The sequence below is a fragment of the Eulemur rufifrons genome, chromosome 8 (assembly GCF_041146395.1).
Source record: "Eulemur rufifrons isolate Redbay chromosome 8, OSU_ERuf_1, whole genome shotgun sequence".
Classification (NCBI taxonomy): domain Eukaryota; kingdom Metazoa; phylum Chordata; class Mammalia; order Primates; family Lemuridae; genus Eulemur; species Eulemur rufifrons.
In genome coordinates this window covers 68,120,802-68,130,007 of record NC_090990.1, presented here as the reverse complement: position 1 = coordinate 68,130,007, position 9,206 = coordinate 68,120,802, and positions in this window count along the sequence as shown.

The following is a 9,206-nucleotide window of genomic DNA, read 5'->3' as shown; positions in this document are numbered from 1 at the left end:
GGCACTGTGTTAATGTGTTTACTTTATATACATTATTTCCCTCTTGAAACCTCTCTTCCTTTGGCTTCCATGACATAACACTCCTTTGATATTCCATTTCTGGTCTTTAATTGATGAAGTTCCCCAAAGTATTATCCTTATTCCTCTACTCTTCTCACTCTAAAACATAGATAATTGCCTCTATTTATATACATCTATCTATACATATATGACTCCCAGTTTTCCAGCATGTAAATCTTTAAAAGATAAGAACTCTTTTTTTTTTTTGCTTAAACATAACCACAATACTATTATCACACCTAAAATAAAATTAGTGATAGTTCCTTCATATTAGGAAATACCCAGTGAGCAACTTTTAATTGTCTCATAAATATCATAAAATTTTTCTAAATTTTTAAAATTAAGATTCTCATGAAGTTACTTTCTTGATTTCAATCCTTTAGTGATTTCTCATTAGTCCTAGGATAAAGAACAAAATCTGGAAATGAACCTATAGGCCCTGCATGATTTGTCCTGGCTTATGTAGTCACTCAGATCAATGGAATGGAATCTAGAGGTTTTAAATATTGTTTCACATCCATTATCTCAAGTTGATCTCCAATTGATAATATTAAGTCAAAAAGGAACTGAATCCCTCATGGTAAAATTTGCATCTTTTGGAGTTTGTTTAGACCAAAAGGAGGGAGTTGAGGAATACTGATAAGGGAGATGATGCAGGCCTGGCTGAACCTAAGGTAGAGATGCTAATGGGTAAACATCACTCTAGGACAGTCTACTCCAGTTTGCTCCTCAGCAAACTCTCAGGGTTTGAGAAAAATCCAATACAACTGAAATTGTTTTCTTTGATGTGCCTGGACAACCTTCACAAGGACAGACTGCCTATACTGACCTCTTAAATCAGTTTACCTTGAAAAATGTGCCAATAGGACTCAGTCTTCCCAGACTGCAGTTTTTTTTTTCCTCTCCTAAATGTAGTTTTTCCCTTGTTCCTTCACAGCTTTCTAATGAATGTCTCCCAATATGCAAAAAAATTTGTTTGCAGATAAATAACTAAATGTCTATGAGGTATTCTTTGATAATAAAAGGTTGGTCTTAACCTCAAATCTATTCTTTCTCCACTTGTTCTCATCTCAATACTTCCATCCGCTCAGTTGTACAAGATAGAAATCTGGAGGTATTTTCAATGCTTTCTTGTCCTTTACCCCTAGCTCCTTCCAATATCCAATTTATCACCAAGATCTGAATCTGCTTTCAAAATACATCTTGATAGCAACCATTATAGTCTGACCACAAATCATCTATTGTTTGGATTACTGAGATATTCTCCTAATTGGTCCCAATTTTTCTCCCTACATTCACATTCATCCTCTTCCATTTCAGTTTCCCATAGAAGCTAGACTGTTTTTTAAAACCATATATCTCATCATATATCTTTCCCTGTTTAACTACAGTCAGCCTTCTGTATCCAAGGGTTGTGCATCAGCAAATTCAGCTAACTAGGGATTGAAAATATTTAAAAAAAATACGAAAGTAAAAATACAGTATAACAACTATTTATATACTATTTACATTGTATTAGGTATTATAAGTAATCTAGAGATGACTTAAAGTATGTGGCAGGATGTGCATAGGTTATATGCACATACTATGCAATTTTATATAAGAGGCTTGAGTATCTGTGGGGTTGGAGGTAGGGAGGTGGTGGCAGTGTCCTAGAACCAATCCCCCGTGGATACTAAAGGATGACTCTACTTCAATTGATTTCCATTATACCTGTGATAAAGTGATAAAATCATGAATCCCTAATATGGCCAGTTCTTTCATCTGGCCCCCTCTACCTCCCTAAACTCATCTGGTATTGCTGTCTTTCCTACTCACAACTATAGCCACACTACCCTGCTTTCAATTCCTTTAGGCAACAAAGCTTTTCCCACCTCAGGACCTTTGCACATGCTTTTCCCTATGCCTTAAATCCTCCTTGATGCTCATTCTCTAGAATTTGGCTCATTGCTTTCTCTGAGAAGCCTTTCCTAAACTCCCTGGTAAATTAAGGATTCTTTTGCCTTTATAGCTCTAAACCTAATTTATATTCATTTACATAATAATTTGTATAATAACTTACTCCCTACTAATCTATAAACTCCAAAAGTTCAGGGATAATATCTGCTTTTTAAAAATTTTATATAATATGAGCCTAGCACATAGCAGGCACTAAATACTTCTTTTGAACAAATGAATGAGTGAGATAAGCTACGTGGAAGCATCTAGTACATGTAGTGCCTGACACATAGACAATACTCGTTGATTTTCCTTTTTTATTTTAAACATTTACATTAGATATTGGTCTTTTACTTAATGGAATGTTATGAGGTTTTTTAAAAAAGTGTTTTTTCAGGACCCACAGCTTTCACCTCTTGCAAAAATCAAATCACGGTGGATAACAGACTTAAACCTTAGGCATGATACAATCAGAATTCTAGAAGAAAATGTAGGAAAGACTCTTACAGACATTGGCCTAGGTAAAGAATTTATGAAGAAGACCCCCAAGGCAATCACAGCAGCAACAAAAATTAATGAATGGGACATGATTAAATTAAAAGCTTCTGCACAGCCAAAGAAACAGTCCAGAGAATAAACAGACCACCTACAGAATGGGAAAAAATATTTGCATACTACACATCAGATAAGGACTGATAACAAGAATCTATTTAGAACTCAGGAAAATCAGCAAGAAAAAATCAAACAACCCTATCAAAAAGTGGGCAAATGACATGAATAGAAACTTCTTAAAAGAAGATATAAGAATGGCCAACAAACATATGAAAAAATGCTCAACATCCCTAATCATCAGAGAAATGCAAATCAAAACCACAATGAGATATCACTTAACCCCAGTGAGAATGGCCTTTATCAAAAAACCCCAAAACAACACATGTTGGCGTGGATGTGGAGAGACAGGAACACTAATACACTGCTGGTGGGACTGCAAACTAGTGCAACCCCTGTGGAAAACATTATGGAGGTATCTTAAACAGATTCAAGTAGACCTGCCATTCGATCCAGCAATCCCATTATTGGGCATATACCCAAAGGAAAAAAGGTCATTCTGTAACAAAGACACCTGTACCCGAATGTTTATAGCAGCACAAATCACAATAGCAAAGATGTGGAAACAACCCAAATGCCCATCAATACATGATTGGATTAGTAAGCTGTGGTATATGTATACCATGGAATATTACTCAGCTATAAGAAATAATGAAGATATGACATCTCTATGGTTCTCCTGGAGAGAGTTGGAACCCATTATATTAAGTGAAGTATCCCAAGAATGGAAAAACAAGCATCACATGTACTCACTAGAAAATTGGTTTCCCTGATCATCACCTAAATACACATCTGGGAACGACATCAATCGGATATCAGACTGAGGTGGGGGGTGGGGGAGGGGATGGGTGTATGCCTACACAATGAGTGCATTGCACACTGTTTGGGGAATGGTAACACTTGAAGGAGCTGACTCGGGAAGGGGGGGTGGGGAAGGGAGGGATATATACCTACATGATGGGTGCAACGCGCACTATCTGGGGAACAGACACGCCTGGAGCTCTGACTTGGGGGGAAAGGCGGTACATGGGCAACGTATGTAACCTGCAATTCTGTATCCCCCATAACAATAAGGTGAAATAAAAAAAAAGTGTTTTTTTTTAAATCTTTTGAATGACTATGATCATTCCACTAGATGTCAGACTAACCTAAAAAATTGTTATAAAATTAAAGTACTGTGCATGATTCCAGTGTTTAGTTGAGCTGTTAGATGATTCCCATATTGTTAATTTAGTGAAGAGAGATAATGGTTTTAGAGATACCTTTGAAATTGAGATTGTGGATGCTCCATGATTGTATATAGAGTAATGAGGATATAATTCTCTTGTGCTGTAGAAAGTTATAGAGATTTTGGGTTTCTCATCAAAGACTTGAACTCTATCAATAACAAAATACTTATGAAATATAATAAAAGGATAACAATTGATAATATTTATTGAGCATAAATTACATGCCAGACACTTTGCTAAATGCTTTACATGTTTTATCTTATTTAATCTCAATAAGTTATGATAGTAATTAAGAGTTTTCCAATTAATAAAACAATCTTGTGAGATAAATAGTATTATTAAGCTTATTTTGAAAACTGGTATTTAAAAAAGTTAAATAGTGGCTCTTAAAAACTCTCAAAGAGATAGTATAACCCATCATAATTATTTATAAAAATATTTATTTTTTTATAAAAAATGTCTATTTCTAAAAATAAAGATGTTTTAATAATGAAAGACTTGTCAACATTCATGGCACCTAGAACTCGGGATTTTATGAGATTGTTAAATAAATGATGTTGTTTAGTGGAAGAGAGTAGGATGATCGTGCAAAGAGCATAGGTTTTAGAATTAGACAGACCTTGGTTTGCATCTCAGCATCACCATATACTAGCTTTAATCTGAACTTGGGCAAGTTATTTCCCATTTCTGAGCCTCACTTTCTTTTTCAGTTAAGTGGGGATATAACATCTACCTTGCAGTGCTGAAGTAAAGGTTTAATAGGAAAATGTATGTAAAGTGCCCACCACAGTGACTGGCATGTAATAAGTTATAGTTCAACAAATCTTGCTTTTATTATTTTTGTTACAAATGTCTCAATCTGAGAGCAAAAGATATTAATTTTATATATACTATGGGTTAAAAATCCCTTATATTTTGGTCATGGTAGATGAATATTCAAAATAGCAATGTCAAGTTCATACATACTTATTTGACTTAAAATTTACCTATGGACAGTTTACATAAAAACACTAATTTAATTTTCAGAATTAATGAGAATATTTCCATTGAGGAGCTAAGAATTAAGATCACATATCTTGCACTTAGTCAACATTTTTAAAGTACCTTTAGTGTTTGGTTGTAATAGTAAAGAAGGTAAAGAAAGAAATGAGATTCACTGTTTCCTTTCCAAGTTTATTACTCCACTTTTAAATATTAATACATAATTTCTTATCTAGACTCCTTTAATAGTCTCCAAAATGATCTCTCCATTTCAGTCTCCTTTACACAAGTTTTCAAGATGAATACTCCCTAAAAGTACAGCTCAGACCATGTTACAACTTGCTCAAGCATCTGCGGTTTCCATTGCCTACAAAGATAAATCCATACTAATCTTGGTTAGAGTCATGTCATAGACTATTTTCCCCATTTTTACTATATAGTATGCCCTTGTATGTATGCAGATCTGGATTAAGATAGGTGAGCACAACAGCTTATGTCCTTAATTCAAGTTTATATTTTGAAAATATTTGTAAATTTATTTAATGGGCCTAGAGTGAAACAGATTTTTCTTTTAAACTTTGAGAAATTTTTAAAATCTAGGAAAATGCAAAGAATAGTAAACAAACATTCTTATTCTCACATAGAAATAACAATTGTTAACTTTTAAAATCATATATTAGTTTTCTTTTTTAAAGGGCTAAAACATTACTGGTTAAGACTTAGGTAACTAAATCAATACCCCCAAGTCTCATTCACCTTTCTGCTCCCCCACCCAAAACTTCCTTGATGAATAGTTTAATGTGTCTACTGCCCAAACAGTTTTAAAAATAATTTTACTTATTTATGTTTATATATGGTACATTTTGTGTTTTAATTTATGTACATGTCATATTGTACCTATCATTCTGCAGTTTTTAACTCAGTATTATATATTTGAAATAGGTTTAACATAGATTAGAGATAGATATAATTTATTTCTTTTAGATGTTCTATGAGTCCCTCATATGAATATACCACATTTTATTTGTCCAGTCCCCTATTGCTGGATGCTTAGATTTTTCCAGTTTCACTCTTAAAAACCATGCTATAGTGAATGTCTTAATTCATGTATCCTGAAACACTAACATATAAGGGCTGTACCTATAAAATGTGCGCATATTTTTAATTTTACTAAATACTACCAAATTGCTTCCAGGAAAAAGTCCCTATTTCCTCCCATTTTACTAAAACTCGATAGATACTATTACTGGGTGGAAATAGTCCCTACTTGGCTTTTTAAAAATAATCTGTATTTTTTTTTTTTTTTTATTTATCCCTCCCTAGTTTTTATGCACATTTTCTTTTTTCTTTTTAATTATTATGAGTACATAATAGTTGTATATCTTTATAGGGTACATGTGATGTTTTGATACAGACATACAATGTGAATTAATCATATCAGGATTATTGGGATATCTGTCACTGCAGGCATTTATTATTTCTTTGTGTTAGGAACATTCCAATTCCACTCTTTTAGTTATTTTAAAGTATACCCTAACTTATTGTGGATTATAGTTGCTTTGTTGTGCTATCGAATGTTGTTCATTCTATCTAAATATCTAAGTATCTAACTATGTTTTTGTACCCATTAACCATCCCCCCGCCCACTCTTCCCATAATCTGGAAACCATCAATCTACTTTCTGTCTCCATGTATTTGGCTTTATTTTCTGCAATTTGAATATGATATGCCTACAGGTGGATTTTTTGGGTATTAATTGTGCTTGGTGTTCTTTGAGTTTGTTGGACCTGTGGTTTGATATTTATCATTAATTTAGGAAAATTCTGAGTTATTACCACTTCAAACATTTATTTTGTTCTTTTTCTCTTTCTTCTTTTATTATTCCTATTGCATTCATGTTACACCTTTTGTAATCGTCCACAGTTTTTGAATATTCTATTTTATTTTTTTTTTTCTCTCGCCCCCCACCTTTTTTTCCGCCGGTTTTAGAAGTTCCTATTGACCTATCTTCAAGCTTACTTTTATTTTATTTTTTTTTTTGAGACAGAGTCTCGCTCTGTCACCTGGGTTAGAGTGCTGCAGTGTCAGCCTACCTTATAGCAACCACAAACTCCTGGGCTTAAACCATCTTCCTGCCTTAGCCTCCCAAGTAGCTGGGACTACAGGCACCCACCACCACACCCACCTAATTTTTTCTATTTTTAGTAGAGACGGGGTCTCCCTCTTGCCCAGGCTGGTCTCAAACTGCTAACCTCAAGCAATTCTCCTGCCTCGGCCTCCCAGAGTGCTAGAATTATAGGCGTGAGCCACTGTGCCTGGCCAAGCTTACTGATTCTTTTCTTGGCTGTGACCAGTCTACTGATGAGTCCATCAAAAGCATTCTTCATTTCTGTTATAGTATTTTATTTCTAGCATTTCATTTTGATTCTTTCTTTGGATTTTCATGTTTTGGCTTATATTACCCATGTCTCTGTTCTTGCATGTTGTTCCCTTTTCCATTAAAGTTCTTACCATATTAATCATACTTATGATTTAAACACTTGGTCTGATAATTCCAAAATTTCTGCCATATCTGAGTCTCGTCCTGATTCCTTTTTGGTCGCCGCAGACTGTTTTTTTTTTTTTTTTTCCCCTGTCTTTAGCATGCCTTGTAATTTTTCGTTCAAAGCCAGACATGATGTATTGGGTAAAAGAAATTGTGGTAAATAGGCTGCTAGTGTGTGGTTTTATGCTACCTGGGTAGGAGTTAGATCATGTTTATTGTTTGCTGTAGCTTTAAGTGTCAGAGGCAAAAATTTCCTCTAATGTTTTTGTTTTTGATTTCCTTGATTTTTTTTTTAACCAATCCATTTTTTTAATTCTTAAATTCTTGACGTTACAGAACTAAACTGAAATTTATTAACATTCCAGTCTTACATTTCTTATCGACAAACAGAAATAAAACTCATGAGCCAAAAAACCCAAACAAAACTAAAAACAGAGAAAAGCTTATAAAACTATATATGGATCCCAGCATTAACAGGTGAACAGAGAATGTGATTTTTAAATTCTTAGCAGATGATAAAGTTGTGTAGAAACTGAACTGGCTGTCTTTGGGTTTCTCTAGAGACTCTCTCAAATTGGGTTTGAAGCTTCCAGTTCTTTCATCCATAATCTCCCGTTCATACACAGCAGTCTATTAATGTGGTGGTAAGGTGTAGGGGGAGGAGAGGCTTTGCGTAATCCTATGGATTAGGTCTCAGTCTTTTAATGTGCTTGTCTTCCTGTGCTGTGGCCTTTACAAGTGCTTTTCAGCTTCTTTCCCCTTTGATGAGATAGGTATGTTAGAAGACTCTGGAGTTGGGTATTTTCCTCTGCTACGTGGAAGGCTAGGGGGAAATGGAGTTGGGTAATTCCCTACCCCCAAGTTGGTTTTAGCCTCTTGTCAAATCCGAGTCAGTCATGCACTGGTGAAATAGTTTCTCCTGAGGATAGGCTTTTGTTAAGAAGAACAGAAGGCTCTGGGAATATTTCAAAATGTTTCAAAATGTTAACTTTTCCCTCTCCTCTTGCTGAAAATCTGAGGGAATTTTTCTCTAATTCTTACTCTGAGGACTTGCTAGGGCTCCTGGAAGAAAAACTCAGGAAAGTATAGAGGTCCCTCTGGGGCTTCCCAGAGTTTTTAATTCTCAAGCTCATCCATTCTGAGCCTCTGGCAAGTCCTCATTGACAGCTTAGTGTTCTTACAGGTATTGGCTTCGCTGGCAGGTTTCTGCTGCTGGTAAACTGTGATTCTCTGTATTTACAGGTCTCTCCAAATTTTTAGTAGCTGGTTGCAGTGTGACTTCAATTCTCCAATGAATTTAAGAATTGTTGATTTTCAGTTCAGCTTTTTTTCTTGTTGTGAGGATGGGGGTAACAACTTCTACGCTTATGACAGCCAGACTGGTACTACTGATTTTTTATAAATTGGACTTGTGTTTGGTAACTTTTTAGAACTCTCTTGTTATTTTAATTGTTGATTCTATTGGATTTTCTGGATGTGAGGGCGATCTGGCTGTGACATCTGTCACCGCACTGATTGCTAGTGTTGATTTAGCTCATCTGGCTGGCTAGGTGGGTGTCCCCTTCCTCCCTCACGGCTCCATGTGCATCTCTCCCAAAGCTGCCTGCTGGGTCAGAGAGGACAACCTTCCTAGATAGAAGAGGACTGTTCTTCAGTCAAGATTATATGAGTAGCTGCGCTCACCTGCTAGAACCTCCAAATAAGCTCTATAGGATTTTCTGTGTCACCTGCAAATAATTACAGTTTTACACCTTTCTTTCCAATTATTATATCTTCTATTTCTTTTTTTTTGTACCATTGCATGGGTACTTTCCTCATTGACTGCTAAAGCTATATAAATCATT